Source organism: Mobula birostris, chromosome 7, assembly GCF_030028105.1.
Source record: "Mobula birostris isolate sMobBir1 chromosome 7, sMobBir1.hap1, whole genome shotgun sequence".
Lineage (NCBI taxonomy): Eukaryota > Metazoa > Chordata > Chondrichthyes > Myliobatiformes > Myliobatidae > Mobula > Mobula birostris.
In genome coordinates this window covers 187202060-187223044 of record NC_092376.1, presented here as the reverse complement: position 1 = coordinate 187223044, position 20985 = coordinate 187202060, and positions in this window count along the sequence as shown.

The window sequence follows — 20985 nt, the reverse complement described above, 5'->3', positions numbered from 1 at the left end:
CCTGCAGCCCAAATGGAAGCTTGTCCACAATTGGTCCAACTCCATGTGAGGTATCCAGATACGTCTGGCCAGTTAAATAGCAGTCTTCTTTATTTAGCACCTTGAATCTCCATGAGTAAATCTCCGAGTTCTCGTAATTTAGTGTGGTCCTTGGCTGACACCCTAGGAAAATTGTCCAGCCTTTGAAATAGCACCCTCTCAATAATTTCAGGGGCTGCATAGCAGTCCTGAATCTCTCCCATGCTTTGTGTAAAGCTAGCTTGGGGTTGTTGACGTACACTGAGCGTATGCATTTCACCTGTTCACTTGATTCCTTTCCCAGTCATAAGGTCCAACTCTTGGATTGCTGTGAGTTGGACTCTGCCGGTGGCACTGGCGAATGAGGAGTATCACGCACGGTAATTTTCAGGCTTATCGTCAAACTGGTACAGTCCTGAATTGACGACGTCTCGTCGCGTTAAATACTGTGCCAAGGGTTCTGCTGCAGGTGGCGTGCTAGCTGGGGAAATATGTTGGGGGACATATGACTGAGCGTGTACGTTCGTGATGGGATTTGATGTTCTGACTTCAGCCTTTGTCTCTAATCTCACCGGATCTGGTAAGTTTGGTGTCGGGAAGTATTCGTAGTCAGCCCTTTCATACTTGAGTTTGTGGCAAGGGTGCAACTGTGAGTTGTCTTCCCCAGGTGGACGCGATGCAACGAAGCTTCCCTGTGATTTCACGAGATGGGACGCCAACAGGCAAGTATGGAGAAGGAGAATGAATTTAAGATTGGACATATTCGCTGGTGCGTTCCAATTTGGCCCTTTCTGAGATAGATTTTCCTGTTTCGTCTAGAACGTGCATTTCTTCAGAGTTTTCCAACACTTGTACTTCCACCGCGGCCACATCAGCTTCTCGTTGTAGTGTCAGCACTTCTAACTTTGTGTCTATCCTTGCCTTTTCCAACTGGTTTTCCGCTTCTCTGGCAGCTTTTTCCATTTTCAGTTTTGCTTCTTGGTTAGCGTATGACGCTCGCACCTTGGCGGCTTCTGCTTTAGCTCTTGCGAGGGCAGCCACACTTGTCGACGTCCTACTGCTCTTGGTGCTGAGTGCAAGTGACTTGATGCTTGATCGCGAAGCCATCGTACCACTTGTCAAAACGTCTAATGATTACGCCTTTTCACTGTAGGGTTCTCGTGCAGTGTGTTGAAACTCTCACTAAACACCAAGTTAAGCCAAAGCCAATGAAGACAGAGTTGTAGTAAGGTTAACCATTTACTGTGCAATCTTCCACATTAACATGGTATGGTGAAAACTGTTGATAAAAAACATACAAATATATACAGTGTCTGTTTCATTCTGGAGACCATGCGTGCTCTCTGCTTTTAGCGAGTGTCTCCAGCCGCCCCGAGTAGCGGGCGAGGAAGGTCCCCATCAAACCATCACTGGGCCCGAGCCCACCCCGCGTTTGAAATTGAAAAGCCGGCACGTGAACCACCCGAACCGTTGCTTCCTTAACAGAAACTGCGTTAATATTTTTACTTCAAATACTTCCATAGGAACTTATGGCGTTGCTTCTATAACGTTTCTTTGTGGGTGGACACAGAGCTCTTCACGATCACGCTGCATGCATGGCACCCACCTTCACACCTTCTCTGAACCGGAGGTTACATAGAAGACGCGGCGAAACTGGAGGTGACGTCAACGCATGCTGCGATATACCATAGATGATGAATTTACCTTTGTTAAACTGTAACATAGTTATCAACAAATTATTTAAAGCGTAGACCCAACAAAGTCAAATAAATTCCTTAAGGGCAACACAAGGTCTATAACAGCATCGTATAACGGAGTCTCCATCAGTTTCTCTCAAGAAGCATTGACAGCCTTCTGTTTTGATTCATGCACAGTCCAGCTGGATTACAGCTCAACATGCAGAATTATTCACAAATGTTGAACACATAATCAAGGAGCTGACTCCTGGAGTGATGGGGCCGTACAGACCCTTCCGACGAACTCATCCATACCAACCATCTAAGCAAGTCCCACTTGTCCACATTTGGCCCATATCCTTCTTAATCTTTCCAAAGTTCAATGTTTAAAGTTCAAGGTAAATTTATTATCAAAGTACATATATGTCACTGTATACGATCATGAGATTCATTTTCTTGCTGGCATTCACAGTAGAGCAGAGAAATACAATATCATCAACCAAGACTGATGAACATCCATTGTGCAAAAGTAGGGAAACTGTGCAAATAATTAATTAACAAATAAATAAATAACATTGAGAGCATGAGCTGTACAGTTCTTGAAAGCGAGTTCATAGTTTGTGGAATCAGTTCAGTGTTGAGGTGAGTGAAGCAATCCACACTGGTTCAGGAACCTGATGGTTGAAGAATAATAACAGTTTCTGACCCTGGTGGTGAGCATTCTAAGGCGTATGTGCATGTTTTTAGAAACATAGAAACATGAAAATAGGTGCAGGAGTAGGCCATTCGGCCCTTCGAGCCTGCACTGCCATTCAGTATGATCATGGCTGATCATCCAACTCAGAAACCTGTACCTGCCTTCTCTCCATACCCCCTGATCCCTTTAGCCACAAGGGCCATATCTAACTCCCCCTTAAATATAGCCAATGAACTGGCCTCAACTGTTTCCTGTGGCAGAGAATTCCACAGATTCACCACTCTCTGTGTGAAGAAGTTTTTCCTAATCTCGGTCCTAAAAGGCTTTCCCCTTATCCTCAAACTGTGACCCCTCGTTCTGGACTTCCCCAACATCGGGAACAGTCTTCCTGCATCTAGCCTGTCCAAACCCTTTAGGATTTTATACCTTTCAATAAGATCCCCCCTCAATCTTCTAAATTCCAACGAGTATAAGCCTAGTCAATCCAGTCTTTCATCATATTAAAGTCCTGCCGTCCCAGGAATCAATCTGGTGAACCTTCTTTGTACTCCCTCTATGGCAAGAATGTCTTTCCTCAGATTAGGGGACCAAAACTGCACACAATACTCCAGGTGTGGTCTCACCAAGGCCTTGTACAACTGCAGTAGTACCTCCCTGCTCCTGTACTCGAATCCTCTCGCTATGAATGCCAGCATACCATTCGCCTTTTTCACCGCCTGCTGTACCTGCATGCCCACTTTCAATGACTGGTGTATAATGACACCCAGGTCTTGTTGCATCTCCCCTTTTCCTAATCAGCAACCATTCAGATAATAATCTACTTTCCTGTTTTTGCTACCAAAGTGGATAACCTTACATTTATCCACATTAAATTGCATCTGCCATGAATTTTCCCACTCACCTAACCTATCCAAGTCACCCTGCATTCTCTTAGCATCCTCCTCACAGCTAACACTGCCGCCCAGCTTTGTGTCATCCGTAAACTTGGAGATGCAGCATTTAATTCCCTCATCTAAGTCATTAATATATATTGTAAACAACTGGGGTCCCAGCACTGAGCCTTGCGGTACCCCACTAATCAGTGCCTGCCATTCTGAAAAGGTCCCGTTTATTCCCACTCTTTGCTTCCTGTCTGCCAACCAATTCTCTATCCACATCAATACCTTACCCCCAATACCGTGTGCTTTAAGTTTGCACACTAATCTCCTGTGTGGGACCTTGTCAAAAGCCTTTTGAAAATCCAAATATACCACATCCACTGGTTCTTCCCTATCCACTCTATTAGTTACATCCTCAAAAAATTCTATGAGATTCATCAGACATGATTTTCTTTTCACAAATCCATACTGACTTTGTCCGATCATTTCACCGCTTTCCAAATGTGCTGTTATCACATCTTTGTGCAAGACTACCTGTATGATTAATCTTCAAAACTCAAAATGTACTTGAGGACCTGGTGTAAGAGAATGGATTTCTGTACATATCTTATCTGAATACTCGATGTGGAATATTTAAATGAAACCTACTTTAAATCCTCCATACAATGCAGACTTGAATTCAAGCAGTTGGCTGGTTTGTACTGAAACGTGACAAACTGTGAAATGACAAGTTTTCCAAGGTTGCTTCATTGAAATGATGGGTTGTCATTGAACTAATTGTCTCTTCAACCATCATACAATGCCACAGTCCACCTCAGTAATCATCTTGACAGAACTGTTGATATTCCACAGATCAGAAATGTATCTGAGTTTATTATTCCCTAGCATAGAGATTCATACAATCACAGAAGAATGGAACAATGTTAATCCCAATGTGATCGCACTGGTTGTCCATTGGAATAATTTATTAGTTCCATCTCCCTGACTTTTCCTTTGAAGGCACACATTTGTTTCTCCTCCATATATTTGTCCAAATCCCTCTTGAAGGCCACAATAGACCCTCTCTTTATCACAGGTAGTGCTTTGTAAGTCAGAGAAGGAGGTACATCAGTGGAAGTCTCCACACCACTAGGTTCAGGAACATTTAATACCCTTCAACCATCAGGCTCCTGAACCAGTGTGGGTAACATAACTCACCTCAATACTGAGCACAACCTGTAGATTCACATTCAAGGACTCTGCATCTCATGATCTCAGTATTACAAATTATTACTATTATGATGATGATTATTTTTTCTTTTTTTGTATTTGCACACTCTTACATATTGGTTGCTTGTCAGACTTGATTTGTGTGTAGTTTTTCCATTGTCTTTGTGTTTCTTTGTTCTTCTGTGAACACTTGCAAGAAATTGAATCCCAGGGTAGAGTATGCTGACATATACATATCCGAATAATAAAAACAACAGGAATTCTGCAGATGCTGGAAATTCAAGCAACACACATCAAAGTTGCTGGTGAATGCAGCAGGCCAGGCAGCATCTGTAGGAAGAGGTGCAGTCGACGTTTCAGGCCGAGACCCTTCGTCAGGACTCACTCTTCCTTCAGTTAGTCCTGACGAAGGGTCTCGGCCTGAAACGTCGACTGCACCTCTTCCTAGAGATGCTGCCTGGCCTGCTGCGTTCACCAGCAACTTTGATGTGTGTTGTCCGAATAATAAACTTACTTTGAACTTTGATGCCTTGACTACTACAGCATAGAAACAGGCCCTTTGGTATAACTTTTCTATGTCAACAATGACGCCCAATAAGCAGATCCCATTTGTCCAATGTCCCTTTAAACCCCTCAGGTCTATTTGAAATCTTTCATCTCTCACTTTAAAGTATTTCCCTCTAGTTTTTAGTTCTTCTTCCCCTCCCAACTACATGCTGCGATAAAAGATTTTCCTTGTGCCACTCGCAATTGCATTCCCCTTTGTTTTCTAGCTGTATCCTCTGGTTCTCGATACACCCACCATGGGAAACAGCTTCCTACTGTTATATAGCAATCCACTCTACGTTATCACCACTCAAAGTGCCTTCCCAGCTTTTATGATTCATACCACTATTGATGATGCCCAGAATTCTATATGCCTTTTTAACCACTTTCTTGACATTGATGCCTCCTTCAATAATTTTTATGCACATGCTTGTCCTAACAAAGTGCAACACCTCATATTTCTCTACATTAAACTTAATCTACTATGTGTCTGTCTATTCAACCATTCTGGCAGTATCCAGCTACAATCTACCACTGGTCCCTTAAGGTTGTTATATCTGGGGGTGGTAATGGGGACAAACTCCCACTACCAATTAAATGCTCCCAATGGTGTGTGTCACAAAAAACCTCTGGCAACCAAATCCAGGTCCTGGCCTTCAAGTGTGGTTGAGTTACTAAACTCAGCAGAGCTGTTTCTACTGAAAGGAAAAGGGGCAAAGGCAGGTTACTGGTGCCTTAAAACAAGTCGCTTCGGGCAGCTGGGTCTCATCAGCCGTGGTTAGCAGCTCAATCAGAAGAGTTAAAGCTCTGAAATTAAACCTTCACTGCCTTGTTCATACCCAGTCATGGAGAAGGCTTCAGGAGTAAATCCAGAAGGAAAAATCCCTAAGGCAGTCTTATGTTGAGTTCAACACTGACTGGTAAATCCTGCAACACTGCAGGTGCCAAATTGTACCAGTTTCTGCTGTTCCTTTGGGTTCCTGAGATGTATGAAGTGAGAGAGCTTGCTACATTGGCAACAGCTCGCTGTCCATATTATACTGCCCAGGTTTGCGTATCTAGACAGCGAGAACACAACAACCAACAGACGCCTGAAACATCCATCTCTGTCCTTTGTGCCAAGTTTTATATAGTCTGAAAATTTTGAAATTGTAGCCTCTGCTCCTCACCTCAGACCTCAGATGACTGAAGAAGTTTGGCATGAGTCCCCAAATCTTAAGAACTTTCTACAGGAGCATGATTGAGAGCATCTTGACTGGCTGCATCACTGCCTGATATGGGAACTGTACTTCCCTCAATCACAGGACCCCGTGGAGAGTGGTGCAGACAGCCCAGCGTTTCTGTAGATGTGAACTTCCCACTATTCAAGACACTTACAGCAACAGGTGCGTAAAAAGAGCCCAGAGGATCATTGGTGACCCAAGTCACCCCAACCACAAATTGTTCCATCTGCTACCATCTGAGAAGTGGTACCGCAGCATAAAAGTCATGTCCAACAGGATCCAGGACAGTTTCTTCCAGCAGGCCATCAGACTGATTAATTCTGAGTGACCAGAAACCAGAAACACATCATAATGTCAACTACAGAGTCACAAACAGCAATGATTATACCTTAAATGGTCATTGTAAATTGTATTTCTATGCTATATTGACTGTCCTGTTGTACACACCATTTATTACACATTACTATAAATTGCACATTCAGATGGCGACGTAATGTAAAGATCTTTACTCCTCATGTATGTGAAGGATGTAAGAAACAAAGTCAATTGAATTCAATTCTGTGCCTCAAACTCTAGGCTATTAATATAGGTTAAAGAGACAAAAATGGCCATAATGCCGATCATTCGGTAATGCCACTGTTCACTTTCCACCAGTTAGAAGTCCATTAATGTTAACTAGCCAGCTTTGAAACCAAGGTATCAACGTCCATCCCAAACAAAGTGTATTAACTTTGCTTATGAAACTGTTATGCAGCACAGTAGCTTGGTGGTTCACAAAACATTTCACAATTCCAGCAGCCTGGGTTCAACTCCTGCCTGGAAGGTGTTTGTACATTCCTCCTGTGACCGTGTGTGTTTCCTCCCACAGTCCAAAGACATAGCAGTTGGAGGTTAAAGTCAAAGTCAAAGTAAATTTATCATCAAGGGATGTATGCAGGATACAAACTTGAGATCCGTCTTCCCTCAGACAGACACAAAACAAAGAAAACTATGGAGCTCATTCAAAGAAAAACATCAACACCCCTTCTCCTATGCAAGACAAAAGAAATTACTCAAACAACAAAACAAAAAGGTTAAAAAAACACTGGATATAAAACACCAAATTGAATAAGTCTAGGCATATTCAGTTCAGCTGAGTTTAATATAGCTCTGTGCCATTCATTATCTGATGCCCCGATCAAAATCGTCCAAAATAGCAACAAAACTAAGAGCGACCGGAAACCAAATCATAATGTCAACTTAGTGTGCATGCACCGGTCGTACAGCCGTTCCAATCTATTCTTACTTTCTTCTTCTTACTTTTTAATTTACGTTATTTTTTGTATTTTTTTCTCACGGTAACACGTTGAAGCTGCACCCTCTCTAACATGCTGGTAGAGAGAGTTTTATTTGGGTTTTCTTTAGCGCTGGAAATGGTTACATCCCGACACGCGGGACAGAAGCAAGGTCGCATTGTGTATTCCACGGACCAGCAAAGACCAGCCGGCTTAGCGAACAGAGTGGTGGACACCCCTGCTGAAATCCGGAGGAAAACACACAGAGGGGGATCACAAAGCCGAGGAAAGAGGACCGGGTCGAGACAACAGAGACTTTTGGAGAAGAGGAGTTCTGTGGGTAATACCGTTCCGGCTGACTGGAAGTGCACTGAGAGCAGTAGGCGTAAAGGAATTGGGTGCTTACTGTTCTGGCTAACAACGGATGGTGCAATCGGGGATATATTACGATCGAGGAACGTGTTTGCAGACTGGATACTGAACCTTTTACAGTTGGACTTCGGCCACATTCCACCATGAAACAACACTTGACGACACGGGAGGTCGTTCCTGCCTGTGGCCATCGAATGTGCAGCTCCTACCGTGGAGGGTCAGACACCCTGAGCCAATCGACTGGTCCTGGACTTATTTTCCATCTGGCATAGTTTGTATTTGGTGTTTGATTGTTTGTGGTTTTTGTATTGCTATATTGACGCTCTATTCTTGGTTGGTGCAGCTGTAACAAAACCAATTTCCCTCGGGATCTATAAAGTATATCTATCTACCTATCTACAGAGCCAGAACACAGCAATGATTAAACCTTAATTGGTCATTGTAAATTGTCCTGTGATTAGGCTAGCGTTAAGTCAAGATTCCCTGGGCAATGCAGCTCAAAGTGCTGAAAGAGCCTATTCCACTCTATATGGCAATAAAATAATAATAAATGAATTTATCAAAAGGCCTTTGGACACCACATCAACACCATCACCTTCAACTCTATTACCTCATCAAAAAACATGCTATCAAATTGGTTAAATATGACTTTCCCTTAATAACCCATACTGCCTCACCTCAATTAACCCATTCTCCTCCAGATCATTATTAGTCCAGAAATGGAGCTATATTTATATTTAAAAAAGCTTTGTTACAAAAGAGGTTAAACTGATTGTTCTCCAATTACTGGAATTAGCTTTCATCCTTTTTTTGTGCAACTGAGCAACATTCACCACTCTTCCATCATTGAGTCATGGAGTATTACAGCAAAGAAACAGACCCTTCAGCTCATGTAGACTATGCCAACCTGGTCTTCTGCCTAGAGCCAACTGCTTGCACGCAGGCCGTAAGCCTCCATACATATCTCTCTCATCCATGTAGCTATTCAAACCTCTTAAGTGTTACAAATGAACTTACAACTACCACAACTGCTGGCAACTTGTTCTATACTTGCACCATCATCTGAGTAAGGATATCCTCTGCACTGCCACGGGCTCCAAAAATCACTGAGAAATGATGGTGTCGGACCCAGCCCTTTACTTTCTCACTTCTCTCAAAATTCAAATGCGCATCCTTTCTGTTCTGGTGACATCTTTAATTTGTCAGAGTACAGTAATGTTTGAACTAATAATTACACGAAGTGTAAAGAACATTGAGTATTTATGAAAACAGACCATTAGGACCAATTAATCTGCATCGGTGTTGAGATGGTTTTATTTACCTCCTTCACCATTCTCATTGTATGCACATCAGCTGTCCCCTTAATATGCCTGGCTATTTGCTTCAAATTACTTCAAGTGGAACCTAGTCCCACATTCAAAGCACTCTGGATAAAGTCTCGAGACTTAGGAATTGCTATGCTCTCTTGTTAGTAACTGTCTTATAATTACAACAACACGCAAAGTTGCACTGAAAGCTGAAATATTAATAAGTAGGTTATTTTTCTCTTTGATTTACTGATCACACCCCTCCAAAGGGTGAGTGATGACATTGAATATAAAACCCTACTGTTATCATTCCTACTTGCATCTCCATAATATAAATAGCAAATTTCCATTTGTTTCTGTCAAAAATCACAATCATATATTCCCATTAATTCACACTGAATGAGAGGGCAAACTTCTACTCAGCTATTCTTTTGTATTCACTTGTAAGGACCAAAGGAATTCCATCTAAGCAGAATGACCAGCATTTCACTTTCTCTGGAACATAGATTGTAAGATGAGGAGCCCTCATGCCATACACACAACAGTCCTCATAGAGGGATCAGAAGTGGAATGAACGAGCAATTTCAAGGTCCTGGGTGTCAATCTCTCTCAAGAGCTGTCTTGGACCCAACATATTGGTACAGCTACAATTAAGGAATAACAATGGCTATTTTTCTTTCATTAGGAGTTTGAGGAGATTTGGTATGTCACCTAAAAAACTTGTAAGTTTCTACAGATGTACCGTGGAGAGCATTCTAACTGGCTGCCTCACTGTCTGGTGTGGGGCAGTGTCTATTGCACAAGATTGCAGAGAGTTATAAACTTAGCTCCATCATGGGCACTAGTCTCTGTAGTATCCAGGATATCCTCAAGGAGCGCTGCCTCAAGGAGAGGTGGCTTCCATCATTAAGGACACGCATCAGCCAGGTCATAACTTGTTCTCATTGCTAGCATCAGGAAGGAGGTACAAAAGCCTGAAGACATACACTCCATGAATCAGGAACCGATTCAACCATTCTACCCCTCTGCCATCAGATTTCTGACTGTACATTGAACCTATGAACACTACCTTACTACTTCTTATTTCTATTTTTGTACTACTTGTTTAATTTAACTATTTAATACATAAATACTTATTGTAATTCACTTTCTTTTTCTATTATTATGTATTGTCTTGTACTGCTGCCACAAAGACAATGTGCTGGTGATATTAAACCTGATTCTGAAGAGCCAATGAGATAAGGACCACGGGTTCTTTTCAAGTGAACCATGTCAGCTTTTTAAAGTATGCATCATTTCTACTTATAGTAATATCAGACCTTCAGAATACCTATTTATTTGAATTAAAATTTATCACAACACCCAAGTTTTTGTCTGGTGATATAGTATAACACAACCAGAACCAATATATGATTTGCACATGAATCATTCGGTCTTCAATTTGGGCTAAAAATGTAAAATTTATGAACATTGTTTAAGACTTTTACATTTTATATCTGTAGAACTTTAAGGAAGGTACAGAGTCATGCCTGAGAGGTTAATTTGTACTTCATTTGAACAGAACTTGGATGGATCGTTGAAGAGTTTTAATCTACAACGTTACATACCTGGTGTTAGTAGGTGGGCCTGGGTTCATTGCCAACACACAGAAAGCATGAGGAACTCAATGGGATCATGTGAAATCTGATGAATTCCTCCAGCTTTTTTGTGTGGTTCCCCAAATTACAGCATCCACAAACTCTTTTGTCTACTTTGTCAACTGGTACAGGATAGGTCAAATCATCTTCTCCCATTTCATAAATTCTCCAGCCACAAAGAATCTGCTGAAGAACCAAAATTACATTTATTATCACTGACATGTGGTTGGCAGGGTGGAGATTCACCTCTACCAAAGGAGGTGTAAGGCACTTCTGCCCTTTGTTAGCCTACAGGTCACCATTGGGCAAGGTGTAGCACCTGCTTAGACCCCTTTCAGGATCACGTGAAGCCATAGGAGCAGGTGGTGGATGGTCATATGAGTAGCTGGTGCATATCACAATTTCTGGTTATACAACCACTGACGCCAGGCAGACAATCTCTGTACAGCATTGTTAATGGTTGGAGTCACTCATCTTGTAAAGATACTGTCCAGAAGAAGACAACAGCAAACCGCTTCTGGAGAAAAAATTGTCAAGAACAACCATGGTCATTAAACCATGATCACCCATATCATATGACCTGGCACATAATGAAGATGATGATCACTGATATGTCTTGGAATTTGTTAGTGATAACAAGCCTGAGTTTGATTCTTCCTGAATCAGATTTCTGATGCTGGGAGTTTGAGTAACACACGAGGCAGCGTTTATGGAGGGTTCTATTCTGTAAGGAGTTCTATGTTTTCCTGTGAACACGTGGGTTTCCTCCAGGTGCTTCAGTTTCCTCCCACGGTCTGAAGACATACCAGTTAGTAGACTGATCGGTGATTGTAAATTGTACTGTAATTAGACTAGAGTTAAATAGGTGGGTTGCTTGGTGGTGCTGCTTGTTGGGCCAGAAGGTCCTGGTCCGCAATGTATCTCTGAATAAAATAAATTAAAACTAAAATATTTGGGTGGTACGGGCTCATTAGGCTGGAAGGATCTCTTACCATACTGCATCTAAAATTTAACAACTAGGTTTAGCTTCACTAAAAGTGCAGAGGACATCTCTTGGCTGAGCACCAGAGCCTACTGAATGCATTTTAACTATTTTTTTGTGGCCTAAAAATGAGCTGTGCTTACCCTTGACTCCCAGTCAGGGCACCTGCAAAAAAAAAAAAAAAAAAAAAAAAAAAAAAAAATTGCTGCATTGGAGAAATTTGCCTTTAAAAATCATGAGAGTGGTTTACACCTTTTGTCATTCATTAAAACACTGTTTGCTCATTTCCTGATGGCAGCTGTTCAAGACGATCACAGCTGTCGCTCCATTCCTGTTCTGATTCCCGGGTAGCAAATTAGGCCCTATAATAGATTCTCCATGGAAGACACAGTAAAGGTTGCTACAGAGGTGGGGAAAAACAGAGGAAGATATCACCACCAACTTCTCAGTGAGTTCCAGTCCTCTGCATTCTGTAGTATGTACAGAACAAGCCTAGACTTTCAGAATTGGTAATTGGTTTATTATGTAGCAAGGAACAGTGAATCTTTTTTAAAGTAAATTTATTATCAAAGTGCTCATGTCACCATATACTACCCTGAGATTCATTTTATCATGGGAATTCACAAGAAATACAAAGAAACACAATAAATTCAATAACAATCTACTGTACATACAAAGACAACTAATGTTCAAAAGACAATTTGTGGAAATACAAAAAGAAAATAGATAGTTAGATAGATAGACATACTTTATTGATCCCGAGGGAAATTGGGTTTCATTACAGTTGCACCAACCAAGAATAGAGTATAGATATAGCAATATAAAATCATAAATAATTAATAATATGTAAATTATGCCAGATGGAAATGTCCAGGACCAGCCTATTGACTCAGAGTGTCTGACCCTCCAAGGGAGGAGTTATAAAGTTTGATGGCCACAGGCAAGAATGACTTCCTATGACGCTCTGTGTTGCATCTTGGTGGAATGAGTCTCTGGCTGAATGTACTCCTGTGCTCAACCAGTCCATTATGTAGTGGATGGGAGACATTGTCCAAGATGGCATGTAACTTGGACAGCATCCTCTTTTCAGGCACCACCCTGAGAGAGTCCAGTTCCATTCCCACAACATCACTGGCCTTACGAATGAGTTTGTTGATTCTGTTGGTGTCTGTCATCCTCAGCCTGCTGCCTCAGCACACAACAGCAAACATGATAGCACTGGCCACTACAGACTCGTAGAACATCCTCAGCATCGTCTGACAGATGAGGGGGAGAGGGGGAGAGGGGGAGAGGGGGAGAGGGGGAGAGGGGGAGAGGGGGAGAGGGGGAGAGGGGGAGAGGGGGAGAGGGGGAGAGGGGGAGAGGGGGAGAGGGGGAGAGGGGGAGAGGGGGAGAGGGGGAGAGGGGGAGAGGGGGAGAGGGGGAGAGGGGGAGAGGGGGACTAGTCTAGTCTTCAGGTCAGCGGATGCCGTTGATCTTCTCGTCGTCCTCCGAAATCCTTTGCAAGTCACCAACTGTGACTTTAACCAGGGGGACTGGTTTTCCTGTGGTGAAGCTATCACCCCGGCAAGGGTGAACACATAGACAACTCCCCACCAATCAACCCCTTCTCCTTCACTGGAATAGCAATTTGGAGTCAATTCGCCTAATCGATCCTCCAAAACCCACTTTCTCTGGGCGCAACAATGCTCATTCAGTGTCCAGATCATGTGTCTGAGATCAGTATCATCTGACCTCCCAGTTATTTCTCTGTGCTGAGCATCACTTGTCATTCAAAGAGTCCCTCCTTCCTTTGTCTGTAGAGGAATGCGAGCAGGCAACAAGTCCTTGGAAGTAACATCAATAATGTCCTGTTGGCCACCATAGCAACTTTCGAGCTGCTCTCCAACTCCAAGCTCAATAAAAATTCAAAGTTACTTCCAATGCCTTAAAGTGACAGTCTAACCATTAATCTTCGTCTCTCTCTTTTCAAAATCAACATATCGGTGGTAAATAACACTCTCTCTTTTCCAAACAAACCATCAATGATAAATGTCTCTCTCCAAACAGGTAATAGGGGCACTCCTGGATCCCCTCACAAGTGGCTTCAAAGAGACAGGTGGAGCCTGTGCTGGACAGTTGTCGAAATTAAATTTTGGTTAATTGTTGGGTGATACATTTCCTAAGATACGTAAATGGGAAAGGTGTTAAGGATACAAGTGCGCAGAATTTAATAATACAATTTAATCAGTTAGTGAAGGCTTGAGGAAAGTTCAGAATCATAAAACCTGCAAAAGTAGAGATGGTCACATGATTGATGATTTCACAAAATGGCAAAAACTATGCCTCTGTTCTTAAAGCATCCTTGATCCAATGCTTATCTTATTAATTTTAATATTGTGTGTTGCTGTGGAATTATGCATTGTGTGTACTAAGTCTGTATGGTCATGGTCTTCTGCTACCACAGCGCTTTCACTTCAAGGCTCAATGTGTTGTGCATTTATAGAGACTGTTCTGCACACCATAACATGTGGCTATTCAAGTTACTGCTGCCTTCCTGTGAGCCATCCTTCTCCAATCTCTCTCATTAACAAGGCATTTCCAGCCATAGAACTACTGCTCACTGGATTTTTTTTTGTTTATCACAACATCCTGTATAAAATCTGGAGATTGATGTGCTTGAAAATCCCAGGAGATCAGCAGTTTCTGAGATACTCAGATGGCCCCATCTGGCACCAACAATCATTCCACAGTCAATGTCAGTTTGATCACATTTCTTTTCAATTCTGATGGTTGGCCTGAACAGAAACTAAACATATCTGCATGCTGTTAGTTATACATTAGGTTGCTGCCACATGACTGGCTGATTACATAACTGCAATATCGAGCAGGTGTACCGGTGTAAATAAAGGGGCCACCAAGTGTTGACAGGACTCCGCACTATGATTACCCCTCGATACATACAAATCGTCCAAAGGTTATTATTACAACACCGTGCTTGTGACTGAGCCCAGGAAAGTGAGTTTGCTCAAAATGGACAATAGTAATACTCTGACAGATGGAGCATTAATAACATAAGCCTTTTTATAATACTTAACTCCTTACTGTTTTACTGACCTCAAAGTATTTGTCGATGTATTACTGGATTATGGACCATTAATTACTTTTGTTTTCTTTTTGTTAACTGTTTTGTTAACAAGATAATAGTAATGCACAGATTATGTTTTTCATTTGGATTCAGAGTTCTGGAGCCAAGAAAGTAAGATGGTACTTACTTCAAAATGACCTATATTGTGGCACTAGTAAACCTCCGAGTTTCACTAGTTCTTACTTGCTCTAACATTCCTATTTCTGCTGTTCATCTTTGAATAAAACTTTCCTTCCAGCCATTTCATCCTGGTTATATAATAGATACAATCTATAGTTTCAGAATCAGCTTCAAGTTTATTATCACTGATACATGGTGTGAAATTTATTGTTTTGTGGTAACGGTATAGTGCAACACATGAAATATACCATGAATTATAGTAGGAAATGTATAGTATATAAAATACAAGTAGTGGAAAAAAGAGAGCAAGAATAGTGAGGTAATGTTCGTGGGTTCATGGACCATTCCAAAATTTGATAGTGGAGGAGAAGAAGCTGTTCTTTAAACATTGAGTGTGTCTTCAGAATCCTGTACCTTCTCACTGTTGGTAATAATAGGAAGAGGGCATGACCTGGAGATGAGAGGTCCTTAATGATGAACGCTGCCTTTTTGAGGCATCACCTTCAGAAAATATCCTCGATGGTGTCGAGGCTGGTGTCCGCGATGCAGCTGGCTGAGTTTACAACCATCTGCAGCTTTTTCCGATCCTGTGCAGCAGCCCATCCAACCAGACAACGATGAAACCAGTTTGAATGCTCTTCGTGGTAGAAATTTGTTAAATCTTAGATGACACGCCTAATAAAATATAGCCACTGGCATGCTCACTTTGTAATTGCAACAAACGAGTTAGAAATGGTTATCTCCACCACCTGCTACAATAGAGTTGAGGAAAATAGCAAATTTTCTGCATGTTATCAGCTAGTTATTTCATTTCCTTGGCTGTAGTGACTCTGTAGAGCATGGAAATATGACTTACAATCATACCGGCTTGTAAGTGCTGGGTTCAAACTGCCAACCAATTACACTTCAGAAAGTCTTGGACTTGCATTCATTATGGCAGTTAAGGCACTGTCAAGGTCAGCTGTTGGCATATTTGATGCTAACTTTGCTATTGACTCTTCAACGAGACCAACAATGTAGTAATAACTACGAGGAAAATAACTGACCACACCTTGCATACAGCCTTCAGTATTATATCAGGGAGAAGCAGTGATCAAACAGTGACCCCATTTAAAGACATTGACATTTTAGTGAAGAGTATAAGACAAAGGAGCAGAAGTCGGCCATTCAGTCCATCAAGTCTACTCTGCCAGTTTATCATGAGCTGATCCATTCTCCCATTTAGTCCCATTCCCCCGCCTTCTCACCATAACCTTTGATGCCCTGGCTACTCAGATACCTATCAATCTCTGCCTTAAATACACCCAATGACTTGACCTCCACTGCCGCCTGTAGCAACAAATTCCATAGATGCACCACCCTCTGGCTAAAAAATTTCTTTGCATCTCTGTTCCAAATGGGCGCCCTTCAATCCTTAAGTCATGCCCTCTTGTACTAGACTCCCCCACCATGGGAAACAACTTTGCCACATCCGCTCTGTCCATGCCTTTCAACATTCGAAATGTTTCTATGAGGTATGTTTCTTAGGCATTTCAGTTATTTTACTTTATGCTATGATTTTAATATTTATTTATATTTATTTTTAAGTGCATGCATTTCTTTGTTGAAGTGTATTTTATAGGTTTTAAACCTCTATGACCTTAAGACATTTAAAATTAATTCAAAAGCATTTGACAACTGGTAAGCTGTAGAAGGTCATCAGGGTGCTGGCTGTCGCTGATCTACTCACCACTCAGAGCTGCTCTGGTGTTTGGGACACCACTGGGGTGCCCTGTGTTAGCACATTCTGTGCTCTTCAAAGAAATAATGTCGATACAGTTGGGTGGTGTTCTGTTTTGTAACCCCAGAAATTAATCTAAAGAAAAGCCCAGGAGCTGGAAAACTTATGTACTTTGTTCTTCTGTCCTTTTAGTGAGGTGCTCATGTATGAAGTGATAGTGTAGTGACATTCAGTACTGTGCAATAGTCTCAATACTGGGTTGATGGTGACATTAAAATTGCCGCAGATCCCAATAGACTCAAACTTCTTGGCTACTGGGACAACTGGTGTTGTCCATGGGCTTTGCTCAACCTTGTAAAGAATTCCTTCAGCTTCCATACAACCAAACACCCTGGCTACTTTTCTCACAGATAGCGTAACAAATTGGATGGGCTTTGTAAAACTTGGCTGTGGCATTTTTATTTAACACTATTTTACCTTAATATGTATGAGTTTTCCAATGCCATCCTTGAAGACTGCTGTGGCATCATCTGGATACCTTTCTTAATTTGCTTTCAGTTGACTCTATTATGGGGGTTGTGGCATGCAAATGGTGGATGGATCTCCGATCAAGTTGTAAATGTCCCAGACAATTAAGCCCCCACAATCAGAGTCACACGAAGTACTGCAAGGTAACGGGCATCTTGTCCATGGCGAAATAATTTAAACTGCCTACTCCCGTTATCTAGACCTCGGACAACAGCCTTCCATACCCCTGTCATCCATGTACCTATCAAAACATGTCTTAAATGTTGAATTTGAGTTCGCATGCACCACTTGTGCTGGCAGCTCATTCCACACTCTCACAACCCTCTGAATGAAGAAGTTTCTCCATGTGTTTCCTTTAAACTTTTCACCTTTTACCCTTAACCCATAACCTCTAATTGTAGTCCCACCCAACTTCAGTAGAAATATATCTCCTCAGAGCATCTACCTTGATATCACAACAGCGAACATCAATTTCTCAGACATCTTCCAGATAGTAAACAACAGGAATTCTGCAGATGCTGGAAATTCAAGCAACACACATCAAAGTTGCTGGTGAATGCAGCAGGCCAGGCAGCATCTTTAGGAAGAGGCACAGTCGACGTTTCAGGCTGAGACCCTTTGTCAGGACTAACTGAAGGAAGAGTGAGTAAGGGATTTGAAAGTTGGAGGGGGAGGGGGAGATCCAAAATGATAGGAGAAGACAGGAGGGGGAGGGATGGAGCCAAGAGCTGGACAGTTGATTGGCAAAAGGGGATACGAGAGGATCATGGGACTGGAGGTCCGGGAAGAAAGACAAGGGAGGGGGGGGGAGAGATCCAGAGGATGTGCAAGAGGTATATTCAGAGGGAGAAAAAGGAGAGTGAGAGAAAGAATGTGTGCATAAAAATAAGTAACAGATGGGTTACGAGGGGGAGGTGGGGCCTTAGCGGAAGTTAGAGAAGTCGATGTTCATGCCATCAGGTTGGAGGCTACCCAGACGGAATATAAGGTGTTGTTCCTCCAACCTGAGTGTGGCTTCATCTTTACAGTAGAGGAGGCCGTGGATAGACATGTCAGAATGGGAATGGGATGTGGAATTAAAATGTGTGGCCACTGGGAAATCCTACTTTCTCTGGCGGACAGAGCGTAGATGTTCAGCAAAGCAGTCTCCCAGTCTCCGTCGGGTCTCGCCAATATATAAAAGGCCACAATCGGGAGCACCGGACGCAGTATATCACCCCAGTCGACTCACAGGTGAAGTGTTGCCTCACCTGGAAGGACTGTCTGGGGCCCTGAATGGGCCCCAACCTATCTTCTATCTATCCTACTATCTTCCAGATAGTAAATCATTTCAGGTTTTTTTTTTTGTTTTTACATCTTTCGTTTATTCTTTTTATCTTACTTTTGTTTTTGAAACTGTTGGAGCCTGTGACTTACAGTCTGTAGCTTGACTGAGTGAGTTAGTGCTCTGCTGCCCCTGAGAAAACTCTGGGAGAGAAATGTGAGCGCAAGCTGACATGAGGAAAAGTCCAGCGAACTGATTAAACGCTGAGGTAGACAGAAACATTGAGGGAACTGCAGAGGATAGCCAGCAGTTCTTGGAGAGGCCGCTGGTTCAGGTCACTGTTGTCAGAAGGCATACTGCTTTGACTCATTGCTGTCGGAGGGGCCACATTACAAGTCACTGCTGTCGGAGTTGCACTGGTTCAAGTTGCTACTGTTGGAAGGGCTGCTGACTCAGGTGGCTGTTGTTGGAAGGGCCGCTGCATCCAGATGCTCTCGTAGATGTTATTGAAATTTTGAGATTTATGGATTGCAGAGCAGTTCATATCGCCCTCTTTCAGTTCTATGTTTTTTTTTCATGTTTTTGCCCATTCCTATTTGCTGCAGACTTATGGCTGGATGGTTGAGTGATTGGTTAAATTTTATGCAAGAGAGGGGTTGGGGGTGTTTGGGGTTTGTGAATTTTTGTTTCTTTTTTTAATGCAGGGGGATTGATGTCTTTTTTACAACTACTTATATGGCTTTGTGTATTCTATGGTTATCTGGAGATTAGTCAAATCTCAGAGTTGTGTTCTATATATACTTTGTTAATAAAATGAACCTTTGACCTTTTAGAAAAAGCCTACTTGCATTTACCCTATCTATACCTCTCATAATTTTGTATACCTTGATCAAATCTCCTCTCAATCTTCTCCATTCTAAGGAATACAGTCCTAACCTATTCAATCGTTTCTTGTAACAGAGGTACTCCAGACCCAGCAATATCTTTGTAAACTTTCTCTGTACTCTTTTAAACGTGTTTACATCTTTTCTGTAGGTAGGTGACCAAAACTGCACACAATACTCCGAATTAGGCCTCATCAATGTCTATTACAACTTCAACATAACATCCCATCTCCTGTACTCGATACATTAATCTATGAAGACCAATATGCCAAAAGCTTTCTTTATGACCCTATCTATATGTGAATCCACTATCAATGAATTATGGACCTGTATTACCACATCCCTTCCTCTACCACACTCTTCAGTGCCCTACCATTCACTGTGTAAGACCTACCCTGGTTGGTCCTACCGAAGTGTAAAACCTCATGCTTATCTGCATTAAATTCCATCTGCCATTTCTCAGCCCATTTTTCCAGTTGGTGCAAATCCCTTTGCAAGTCATGATAGCCATCCTTACTGAATCCTACACTCCCTATCTTGATGTCAGCTGCAAATTTGCTGATCCAGAAAACCACATTATCATCCAGAACACCGACAATAATGACAAACAAATTACCCAGTACGGATCCCCACAGCACACAACTAGTCACAGACCTCCAGTCAGAGAGGCAAGCATCTACTACCTCTAACTGGCTTCCCCCACAAAGCCAACATCTAATCCAATATACTACCTCATCTTGAATGCTGAGTGACTGAAACTTCTTGACCGGCCTCTTATGTGGGATATTGTGAAATTCCTTGCTAAAGTCCATGCAGACAACATCCATTGCCTTGCCTTCATTTACTTTCCTGGTAGCTTCCTCAAATAACTCTAAGATTGCTTAGACATAGCACAAAGCCATGGTAACTATCCTTAATCAGTCCATGCCTATCCAAATACTAATATATCCAGTCCCTTAGAATACCTTCCAATAACTTTCCCACAACTGATGTCCGTCTCACTGGCCTATAATTTCCTGGTTTATGTTTACAGCCTTTTGCAAACAGCGGAACAGTATTGGCTTTCCTCCAATCACCTGATACTTCTCCTGTCACTAAGGATGATTTCAGTATCTCTGCTAGGGGTCTGACAATTTCTGCACTTACCTCTGGCAAGGGCCCAGGTCACGCCCTGCAGATTGATCCACCCTGATTTGCCTCAGTATAGCAAACACCTCCTTCTCTGTAACCTGTACAAGGTCCACAAAGTTGATGCCACTTTTCCTGACTTGTATAAACTCTGTGCCTGCCTCCTGAGTAAATACAGATGCAAAAAAATTTCACATCTCCCCCATCTGTCTTGGCTCCACATACAAATTACCATGCTGATCTTCTAAAGGACTAACTTTGTCTCTTGAAATCCTTTTGGTCTTCACATATCTGGAGTTCCTTAGGATTCTCCTTCACCTTGTCTGCTAGAGCAACTATGTGACTTTTTAGCCTTCCTGATTTCTTTCTTAAATATTCTGTTGAATTTCTCCGTA